Genomic DNA, 10,351 nt, shown 5'->3' on the forward strand with positions numbered 1-10,351 from the left:
GGGTACCCGTGGGTTGGGGCATGTGTTGTTTGTGACGTCACAGTCAAAGCGCGAGCGTGTATAACTTTGTGGTTGAGGGCAAGCGTCCTTTGTGACGCAGGCTGGTGGGGGTTATTAGAGCACGTTGTGGGAACAGGGAGATGGAAGTGGCATGTAGTGTGGTACGTCTGTTGGAAGAGGGCGGGGGAACGGCAAAAGTAGGGAACATTAGAAAAGGGGCTGGAAAAATCAAACGGAAAGGGGAAAAAGAAAAAGGGACTAATGATGACATTGGACAGGGAAGAAAAAAACTGGACAGAGAAAAATACACGAAACGGAGAACCACCTGACTGGCGGGACCCGCGGAAAACAAGAAAGTTATGGTACGGCAAAAAGTGCAAAGAACAATTCACGGGCGGGATGACGGGAAGGAGGCACGGGTTAGATTCTGGACGGGGAAAGGATGTAGGGGCACAAAGTGGTACGTCTGTGTAACGGGGGACGGGGAAACGGCAAAAATAGAAATGACGGGGAAAATGAACAGGGCGTGGGTAGGGATTGAACAAAATTAAAAGGGACTATCGTGATATGGGACATGGGACAGGAAAATAGTAAACTGAGTGGGGGGAAATCAAGCCCATGAAACGGGAAACAAAACGGGACCCGCGCGAAACTGGAAAATATGAGTTATGGGCAAACAGTGGCAAACAAAGAACAATGCCAATGCAGGTGATCGCGGGGACGGGAGAGGCACGGAGGCATGGGTTAGATATGAGACGGGATCATAGGGTTAAGGGGCACACGGTTGGACAGGGAGTTGGGGGAAAAATGAACGAGGCTGGTGAGGGGGGGGGGGAAGCAATTGGGTTTGAAAACTATACAGAACAGAAAATAATAAACTGAACGGGAACAAAATAACCGAAACAGGGACTGGGAAAGAGTCACTATCGGGATCCGCTGGAAACTGGAAAATATGGATGGGATAGACAATGCCGAAACGGAAAAAAGACGGACAAGTGTACGATTTCACAAAGCAATAAGATTCGTGTTAACTTAGGATGGGTTGTTTGCCACAGTGATTTGTATTGTGACCCTGCCCAGCCACTTTAGCTCTCCCCTGCCTGTACACAACGCTACACTTGCAGCGTCTTTACGTAAAGCTTTCTAGCGGGGTTGCCACGCGAAGCGCGGCATCCCGCTAGTCAATATTATAAAAGCGCTTAAATCGCATGGGCGCCGCCATGTTGTTTTCACGTTAAGTGGTGCCCGCACCCTGCTAAAATTATGCGTCCTGGGGTCAATTTCGGGGTACCCGTGGGTTGGGATATGCGTTTTTTGTGACGTCACAGTCAAAGCGCAAGCGTGTATAACTTTGTGATTGAGTGCAGGCGTCCTTTGTGATGTCACAGTCACAGCGCGACCGTCCAGTAACTTCGCGCGTACATACAATAAAGAACAATGCATGGGATCGAGCGGGGGGGGGGGGGGGGGCGGAAGGGGTCGCGCCACGAACCCGCCACCTACGTTGAAAATAATCTCATTCTTCTCTCTCGACGAGCGCCGGTCGAAGCTCTCCATACAAACCTACGCAAACGGCGCGCTGTGTAGTGCACCGTACATTCCCTATATAAACCTAAAATTATTTCGAATACGTTTTACCCTTTGATCTTGAACGAAGAGGCGCGGCCGTTGAGATTGCCTGGACGGGTCCATTTAATCAAAGGGTGCGTTTATCTCTAAATAGTGTTAATTCACCCAATGTCTACACTAGAAAACATCGTAAATGATTTTTTTTTTGCATTGCCAACTGCTTTAGTAATTTAATAATTCAATAAGCAAAATATAATTGGCGTAAACGACATGTCTTACATATTATGTTTAAGAAGTGCGCTTGCCTCAGAGTTAACATTACCTGCGGCGAATGTTCCCGTCCGTCAACAGACGGTCGTTTGCGTGGAAACCAAGTATAGGCAGAAACCATTTTCTCAAAAATACCTCTCAAAAAACATCAAATATCCAGAGGATGTACGGAGGGATTTTGTTTAAACTTTCAGGAATGAAAGATCTATCCCTCATCACAACATTTAGTGAAAAAAATCAGAGGATGAACGATAATTTTTTTCACATTATGTCGATGTTTATAGCCATTTTAGGGGTGACGTTTTGTAACAAAACTTTCGCCTGGACCCATTCATATACGTTGGCCGCTGCAATAAGCCAACGGAAAATTTCGGTAAATTTTAATGTTTAGGCATTTTATGTAAAACTAACCAGTTTAACAATTGAAAATGCTCTTACATTATGTACTGTTATGTTTTCTGTGCTGTTAAAGAGAGCATTTCAGCGGTATTCATGTTATCTTTTCTTATTTAATATTGACATCACCTATTTTTAAAATGGAGTGTACCCAGAACACGCTAGCAAATGATTGCGCAATACCCCTTCCGCCCCCCCCCCCCCCCCCTGGGATCGAGCTAGGCACGACGACAGGACGAAGGCTGGTGGGGGTTATTAGACCACGTTGTGGGAAGGAAGGGGCATGTAGTGTGGTACGTCTGTTGGAAGGGGCGGGGGAACGGCAAAAAATTAAGGGAACATAGTAAAAGCGCTGGGAAAAATAACACGGCAAGGGGAAAAAAAGGGACTAATGATAACATTAGACAGGGAAAAATAAACTGGACAGAGAAAAATACACGAAACGGAGAACCACCTGGGCCGGAAAAAAGTGCACAGAACAATTCACGGCCGGGATGTAGGGAAGGAAGTACGGGTTAGATTTAGGATGGGGACAAGAGGACGGGGCACAAAGTGATACGTCTGTGTAATGGGGGACGGGCGGGGGAACGGCAAAAATAAAATGACGGGGGAAATTAACTGGGCTGGGGTAGAGATTGAAAAAATGAAAAGGGACTATCATGACATGGCCATGGAACAGGAAAATATTAAATTGAATGGGGGGATCAAGCCCATGAAACGAGAAAGAACCACAAACGGGACCCGCGCGAAACTGGAAAATATGAGTTATGGGCAAATAGTGGCAAGCGAAGAACAATGCCAACGCACGGGATCGCGGGACGGGAGGCATGGAGGCGTGGGTTAGATATGGGACGGGATAGAGAAGGGGCACACGGTTGGACAGGGAAGTCGGGAAAAATGAACCGGACTGGTGAGGGGGAAAAGAAATGGGAATTGAAAACGATACAGGACAGGAAAATAATAAACTGAACGGGCACAAAATAAATGAGACGGGATATAAACCGGACTGGGAAAGAACCATTATCGGGACCCGCTGGAAACTGGAAAACACTGGATGGGATTGACACATAATGCCGAAACGGAAAAAAGACGGACACGGGTTAGTGTACGATTTCACAAAGCACTAAGATTCGTCTTAACTTTGGATGGGTGGTTTGCCAGAGTGATTTGTATTGTGACCCTGCCCAGCCACTTTAACCCTCCCCAGCCCTGTACACAACGCTACATGTGCAGCATTTTATACGTAGAGTTTTCTAGCAGGGTTGTATAATCCCGCTAGTATAATTTTAAAGCTTTGCAAAAGCGATGACACACACTGCAAGCACAGATAATCAAACTGGACTTATTCTGTAAATAAAGTGTAAATACGCATTTTTTTTTCGGTCAATAAGTATATATATATATATATGTATAGGCCAATATTGGTTACAAAAAAGTATCTCCATTTGCCCCAACCCGTTTTCTCCAAAGCCCCAATACCTATTTTGAAAACACACTACCTTTGATCTTGTTATTCTTAAATTGCCATTAGTTGCATCATGATGCAAAATGCTCTCTAATCCTATCCTTTCACGTTTCCCCGCAATGTTAAACATACAATGCATTACGCGCCACTTTTTTTATGGTCCAGTAATCTATCCTTCCATACTGCCATCCTTTGTCCTCGTACTCCTATTAGTAAACAATACTAAATCTAATTATCGTCGCCATCAAATATCCGAATGCAACCAACGAAGTCTGTTCCGTGTTATTTACAAGCTTTCTTATTAAGTGTTTAATAAAAAAATTCAAAGATTTGACAATCCTATTGATCTGGCCAACATTTTTGCTAGTTTCTTCGAAGACAAAATTAAGAAATTGTATGGCAGATTTGATAATATTCATCCATCACCCATCTCCGTTGACATTCATGATCATTGTATTTCGTCATTCGCCACTTTTCGTGTAGTCACTTCTGATGGAGTCATGAAGATGATCAAATCTTGTTCGGTTACCTCCTGCAAGCTGGACCCTCTGCCATTATCTGTTTTTAAGGAGTGTTATTCTGAATGGCTGCCAGTCTTCACAGAGATTATTAATAGATCTTTGTCTTTTGGTCATTTCCCTGATCATCTTAAGGAGGCTTGCATCCTGCCACTTCTGAAAAAGTAACATTTGGGCCCGGAGTCTTTGTCAAATTATCGTCCCATCTCTAGCTTGAGATTCATCTCCAAATTGATTGAGCGTGCAGTTGTTAGTTAACTTCATGACTATCTTCATGAAAATAACCTCCATGCTGAAATGCAGTTCATCGTCCTTTCCACAGTACTGAGACTGCTCTTGTTTGTGTGCAGCATGCATTAGACAATCATGCATTATCATAAGGAAGCGATCCTTGTGTTAGATTTTTCAGCTGCATTTGACACTATCAACCATGAGCATCTCCTCCAACATTTATCTTCACGCTATGGAATTACTGGAACTGCCCTTAACTAGTTCTCTTCTTATCTGAACAACAGAACCCAACATGTTCTCATCAACAATGTTAAATCTGATCGCCATCACCTCTGGTGTGGTGTTCCACAAGGTAAGAAAGGGGACCCGCGAAGGTTACAAGTGCCTTAAAGGAACACGTTGCCTTGGATCGGACGAGTTGGTCTATAAAAAGCGTTTGAAACCGTTTGTTTTGAAATGCATATGGTTAGAAAGATGTTTACAAAGTAGAATATAATTATCCACACAAGTATCACTCAAAATTTCACGGTTTTCATTATACGTCGCGAACTAACACGGTCGGCCATTTATGGGAGTCAAAAATTTGACTCCCATAAATGGCCGATCGTGTTACTGGACGAGGTAAAAAGAAAACCAAGCAATTTCGAGGGATATTGTGTAGATCATTGTATTCTACTTTTACAACATCTTTCTAACCATACCGATTTTATAAAAAACTGTTACAGGACGCTTTTCAAGGACCAACTCGACCGATCCAAGGCAACGTGTTCCTTTAACGAACGTTGCCTACGCTTACGCATGCTTTACAGACGTTAACAATGGCTTAACAATGCTCACGAATGTCGAGGCGAATGACCGTCTTCGCAACATTTGCTGAAATTAACAAACCGGTTTGTAAATTGACCGATCTTCGTAAGGAGATGGGGCGTGACGGGTAACCGCTCCGAATTTGTTACGAACGCTAACGAAGACACGGCGAATGTTGCGAAGTATGATTGTCAAATATTTTCATTCGTAAGTACATTCACTCTAATATTATTCGCAACAGTGTGAAACAGCATTGGGAAGCGCTTTTTAATTTCAGCAAATGTTGCGAAGACAGTCATTCGCCGTAGATTTTCGTAAGCATTGGTAGCCATTAGTAACGTTGGTAAAGCGTGCGTAAGCGTTGGCAACTTTCGGAAGCTATTGTAAGGCATTAGCAATCATTAGCTAGCATTGTTAAGCATTCGTAAAAATTCGTAACATATTGGTACTGACAGGTCGAGGGGTGACCGAGGGCGAACGTGAACATATGCACTATCAATTCGCAAATTTTGGGCGAATTCACCGCGAATTTCAAATATCCATATTCGCAAGAATATTCGCCCAAGTGTGAGAGTAGCATTACGAAAGAAAGAACGGAAGAAAATAGAAATGTAAACCTCTGTGACGTGATAGGGAATAGTCATAATGACATTATTGTGACGCAATGCCGCTGTACATCGATTAGTGCGATTACGTTAGAAAGTTCTATTAGTTATCATTCGTTTTGCACGTTCAAAGCATCGTTGCACGTTCAGATCTTGCCATTGCCCAATCACAAGCTCGATACTGAAGGCTCCACCCTACTCGGACCGTTGTCTAGTAATTTTTGTTTAGTAATCCGTTCGAACGTTCGAACGAATTCATAATATGTTCGCACGGTTTAGTAATTCGTTTAGACGAATTAGCAATCCGTTTGCATGGTTTAGCCAATGGCGCTGCGCGCATCGCTGCACTGCGCATGCGTAAGCAGATACGCCTGGGCCCTTTCTCAAACCTCGGCTTAGGCTCAGGCTCAGGCTTCATCTCCGGAGCGCCATTTTGAAGCCTCTACCAAACTGAGGCTTCGGATCAGGCTTCCAGTTTGAGGCTTCGATTTGGCAAATAAACGAAGCCGATCGAAGGGGTGACTTCGCATAGGCTTGATGACGTCACATTTTGACCTGGGGTCATGGAAAAGTTTCGTGACGTAAAATACGACAAAAGTGTTACAATTTTTCTGTCGTCAGTGTCGTCTGCATCATATTCTGCCAATCGATCGCAAAGGAAGTGTAATATAATATTTATACAAAATTTATGCTGCCATTGACTCCTGAACATTGATCATCATGGAGGGGAAGTCCCAAGCAGTTTTTGAGTGTAAGTTGAAATTCTTTCGTGAAATAAATAATAAATTAAATAATGAACAACATAAAATGATCGGGGGATGAACAAAAAGAAGGATTCTTGTGAAAAGAATTTATCTATTTTTTTTTATTCTAGGCTAAACTACTTGACTTCATATAATAGATATAGCCAAAAAAGCTCATAAAATTAATACTGAAACGTAAAATGTCACGGGTTAACATGGTTTAAAAGCCATTTCTTTATTGATCATATTAAAATCATTATGCTCATTCGTGCATATTTAAACTGTTTGATGACTTGATAACAAGATGAACATGAATGGTTGATAAATCATTTACCTTAAAAACCAAACAAAGCGTAGAATTTTGGAAGTGGTGTTTTAGTGGTTAATGATCTGGAGAATGTAAAAAAAAAAAAGTGAGATATATTGGCTTGGCACTATTGAAATGGCTAAATATAGCCCAACAAAGTTGGTGTGTTTAGTATAGATAATGTGTCACTTTATGTATGTCTCCAACATACATGTAACATTTTGTTTTTCGATGACATTCCACTATTTTTCCTCTACGATAGGGACAGAAGACATGACCAAATCCTTCATTGGATTACAAGTAAGTCTACCAATATGCTTTGTAATTTATTTTTTACATAAAACAAAATTTACATCATGTATATTTACATAAATAAATACTATTCATACTGTAAGAATATAGTTTTTGAAAACATCAGTCATTTTAATTTACGTTTAAATAACAACTGCTAAAAAAATTTTTCTTTACACTACTCGGACCGTTGTCTAGTAATTTTTGTTTAGTAATCCGTTCGAACGTTCGAACGAATTCATAATATGTTCGCACGGTTTAGTAATTCGTTTAGACGAATTAGCAATCCGTTTGCACGGTTTAGCCAATGGCGCTGCGCGCATCGCTGCACTGCGCATGCGTAAGCAGATACGCCTGGGCCCTTTCTCAAACCTCGGCTTAGGCTCAGGCTCAGGCTTCATCTCCGGAGCGCCATTTTGAAGCCTCTACCAAACTGAGGCTTCGGATCAGGCTTCCAGTTTGAGGCTTCGATTTGGCAAATAAACGAAGCCGATCGAAGGGGTGACTTCGCATAGGCTTGATGACGTCACATTTTGACCTGGGGTCATGGAAAAGTTTCGTGACGTAAAATACGACAAAAGTGTTACAATTTTTCTGTCGTCAGTGTCGTCTGCATCATATTCTGCCAATCGATCGCAAAGGAAGTGTAATATAATATTTATACAAAATTTATGCTGCCATTGACTCCTGAACATTGATCATCATGGAGGGGAAGTCCCAAGCAGTTTTTGAGTGTAAGTTGAAATTCTTTCGTGAAATAAATAATAAATTAAATAATGAACAACATAAAATGATCGGGGGATGAACAAAAAGAAGGATTCTTGTGAAAAGAATTTATCTATTTTTTTTTATTCTAGGCTAAACTACTTGACTTCATATAATAGATATAGCCAAAAAAGCTCATAAAATTAATACTGAAACGTAAAATGTCACGGGTTAACATGGTTTAAAAGCCATTTCTTTATTGATCATATTAAAATCATTATGCTCATTCGTGCATATTTAAACTGTTTGATGACTTGATAACAAGATGAACATGAATGGTTGATAAATCATTTACCTTAAAAACCAAACAAAGCGTAGAATCTTTGGAAGTGGTGTTTTAGTGGTTAATGATCTGGAGAATGTAAAAAAAAAAAAGTGAGATATATTGGCTTGGCACTATTGAAATGGCTAAATATAGCCCAACAAAGTTGGTGTGTTTAGTATAGATAATGTGTCACTTTATGTATGTCTCCAACATACATGTAACATTTTGTTTTTCGATGACATTCCACTATTTTTCCTCTACGATAGGGACAGAAGACATGACCAAATCCTTCATTGGATTACAAGTAAGTCTACCAATATGCTTTGTAATTTATTTTTTACATAAAACAAAATTTACATCATGTATATTTACATAAATAAATACTATTCATACTGTAAGAATATAGTTTTTGAAAACATCAGTCATTTTAATTTACGTTTAAATAACAACTGCTAAAAAAAATTTTTTTTCTTCTTTTTTTACACTTAATAAATTTATATCATGTACATAATACATAAATAAATACTATTCATACTACAAGTATAACAAACAGCTTTTGAAAACATCAGTCATTTTAATTTATGTTTAAATAGCAACTGCTAAAAAATCGAACCTTCCTTTAGCATAAGTACTTAGTATTATAATTATTGTTTATTTCTTTAATCAGGGACATTGCAACAGAGTTAGGGATTGAATCCCACCAATCTCCAGAGCAGCTACGGAAAAAGTGGAACAATCTATGTAAAAAGTACAAGGTGAGCTGATGAGTCTTACATAATGCAGACTAAAATACATAAAGAACTTTCTCAGTTCAGTGCCTGTTCATGATGCATTTCCTACTATCACTTTGTTCATATGAGGCATGATGACACTCTGTCGTTGTACTAATGACACCTTTTGAAGTAATGTAGTTTTAGAGAAAGGGGTAGTTTTCACCCCCAAAATTGAGAAAGGCTATTACATGTCCCTTTTAAGTTTGAAGGAACCAAATGTGTATCAAATTGATCATATATTCTTTTTGTTGTATTCTTTTCTTCCAATGTTTAACAGGACATCAAGTTCCCAGCTACTGGAACAGGCAAGGCACCTTCCTGGACCATGTTCAATTTAATGGATGAGGCTCTTGGAGAGAGTCATGCGATTGAGCCACCACTTCTTATTTCAAGTAGTGGTGGCACAATTGCCAAACCACTCGGACTCTCTCCAAGTCCCTCAGGCAGCCCAAAGGCAAAAAAATCGAAGGACACCACCATGATGGATGTTATAAATCAGCAGCTGGACAAAATGGTGGAAACTGACGAAAAGCTTGTCAGACAACAAGACATAATGATAAGTGCCTTTGAGAGGCTTGTTGATGTCTTTGAAAAACGTAATTAAAGTGAAACGTAAAAAAAGGAATGGAGAGCTGTTGATAGTATTAAACATTGTGAGAAACGGCTCCCTCTGAAGTTACATCGTAACTTCTCACTAAAATATTTGAATTTAATTTGAGCATCTGAAAGTACACCACTAGTGCGACTGGGTGTGTTTTGTTCCATTTTTCTCTCGCAACCTTGAAGACCAATTGATTTTAAATTTTCAAAGGTTCTATGCATATGTTGGGATACACCAAGTGAGAAGACAGATCTATTACAATTACCAATAGTGTCCAGTGCCATTAAAGGATTTTGGTACTTTTTGTAACATAAACATACTAAGCCCGGGAAGGGACAGTGGTAAGAAAAAAATATGCAGGGGCTAATTCGTTCGCACGGTTTAGTAATCCGTTCGAACAAATTAATAATCCGTTTGCACGGTCTAATAATTCGTTCGAACGAATTAGTAATCCGTTCAAACGAATTAATAATCCGTTCACACGGTTTAGTTATCCGGTCGAACGAATTAGCAATCCATTTGAACGAATTAGTAATCCGTTCGCACGGTTTAACTAAGGCATGAAATGGCGCTGCACGCATGCGTGAGCGATCCCCTCACAACAACACTTTGCTTCAAGATGGCGGAGGGCAGCGACACAAATAAACCTGTCGTTTCTGATGATGACCGTGTTGGTAAGTTTTTCAATCTTGATCAGTATGATCATCAGAGTCAGAACTTGTGTCGCGGCCCTCTGCCATCTTGA

Source organism: Asterias amurensis, chromosome 7, assembly GCF_032118995.1.
Source record: "Asterias amurensis chromosome 7, ASM3211899v1".
Classification (NCBI taxonomy): domain Eukaryota; kingdom Metazoa; phylum Echinodermata; class Asteroidea; order Forcipulatida; family Asteriidae; genus Asterias; species Asterias amurensis.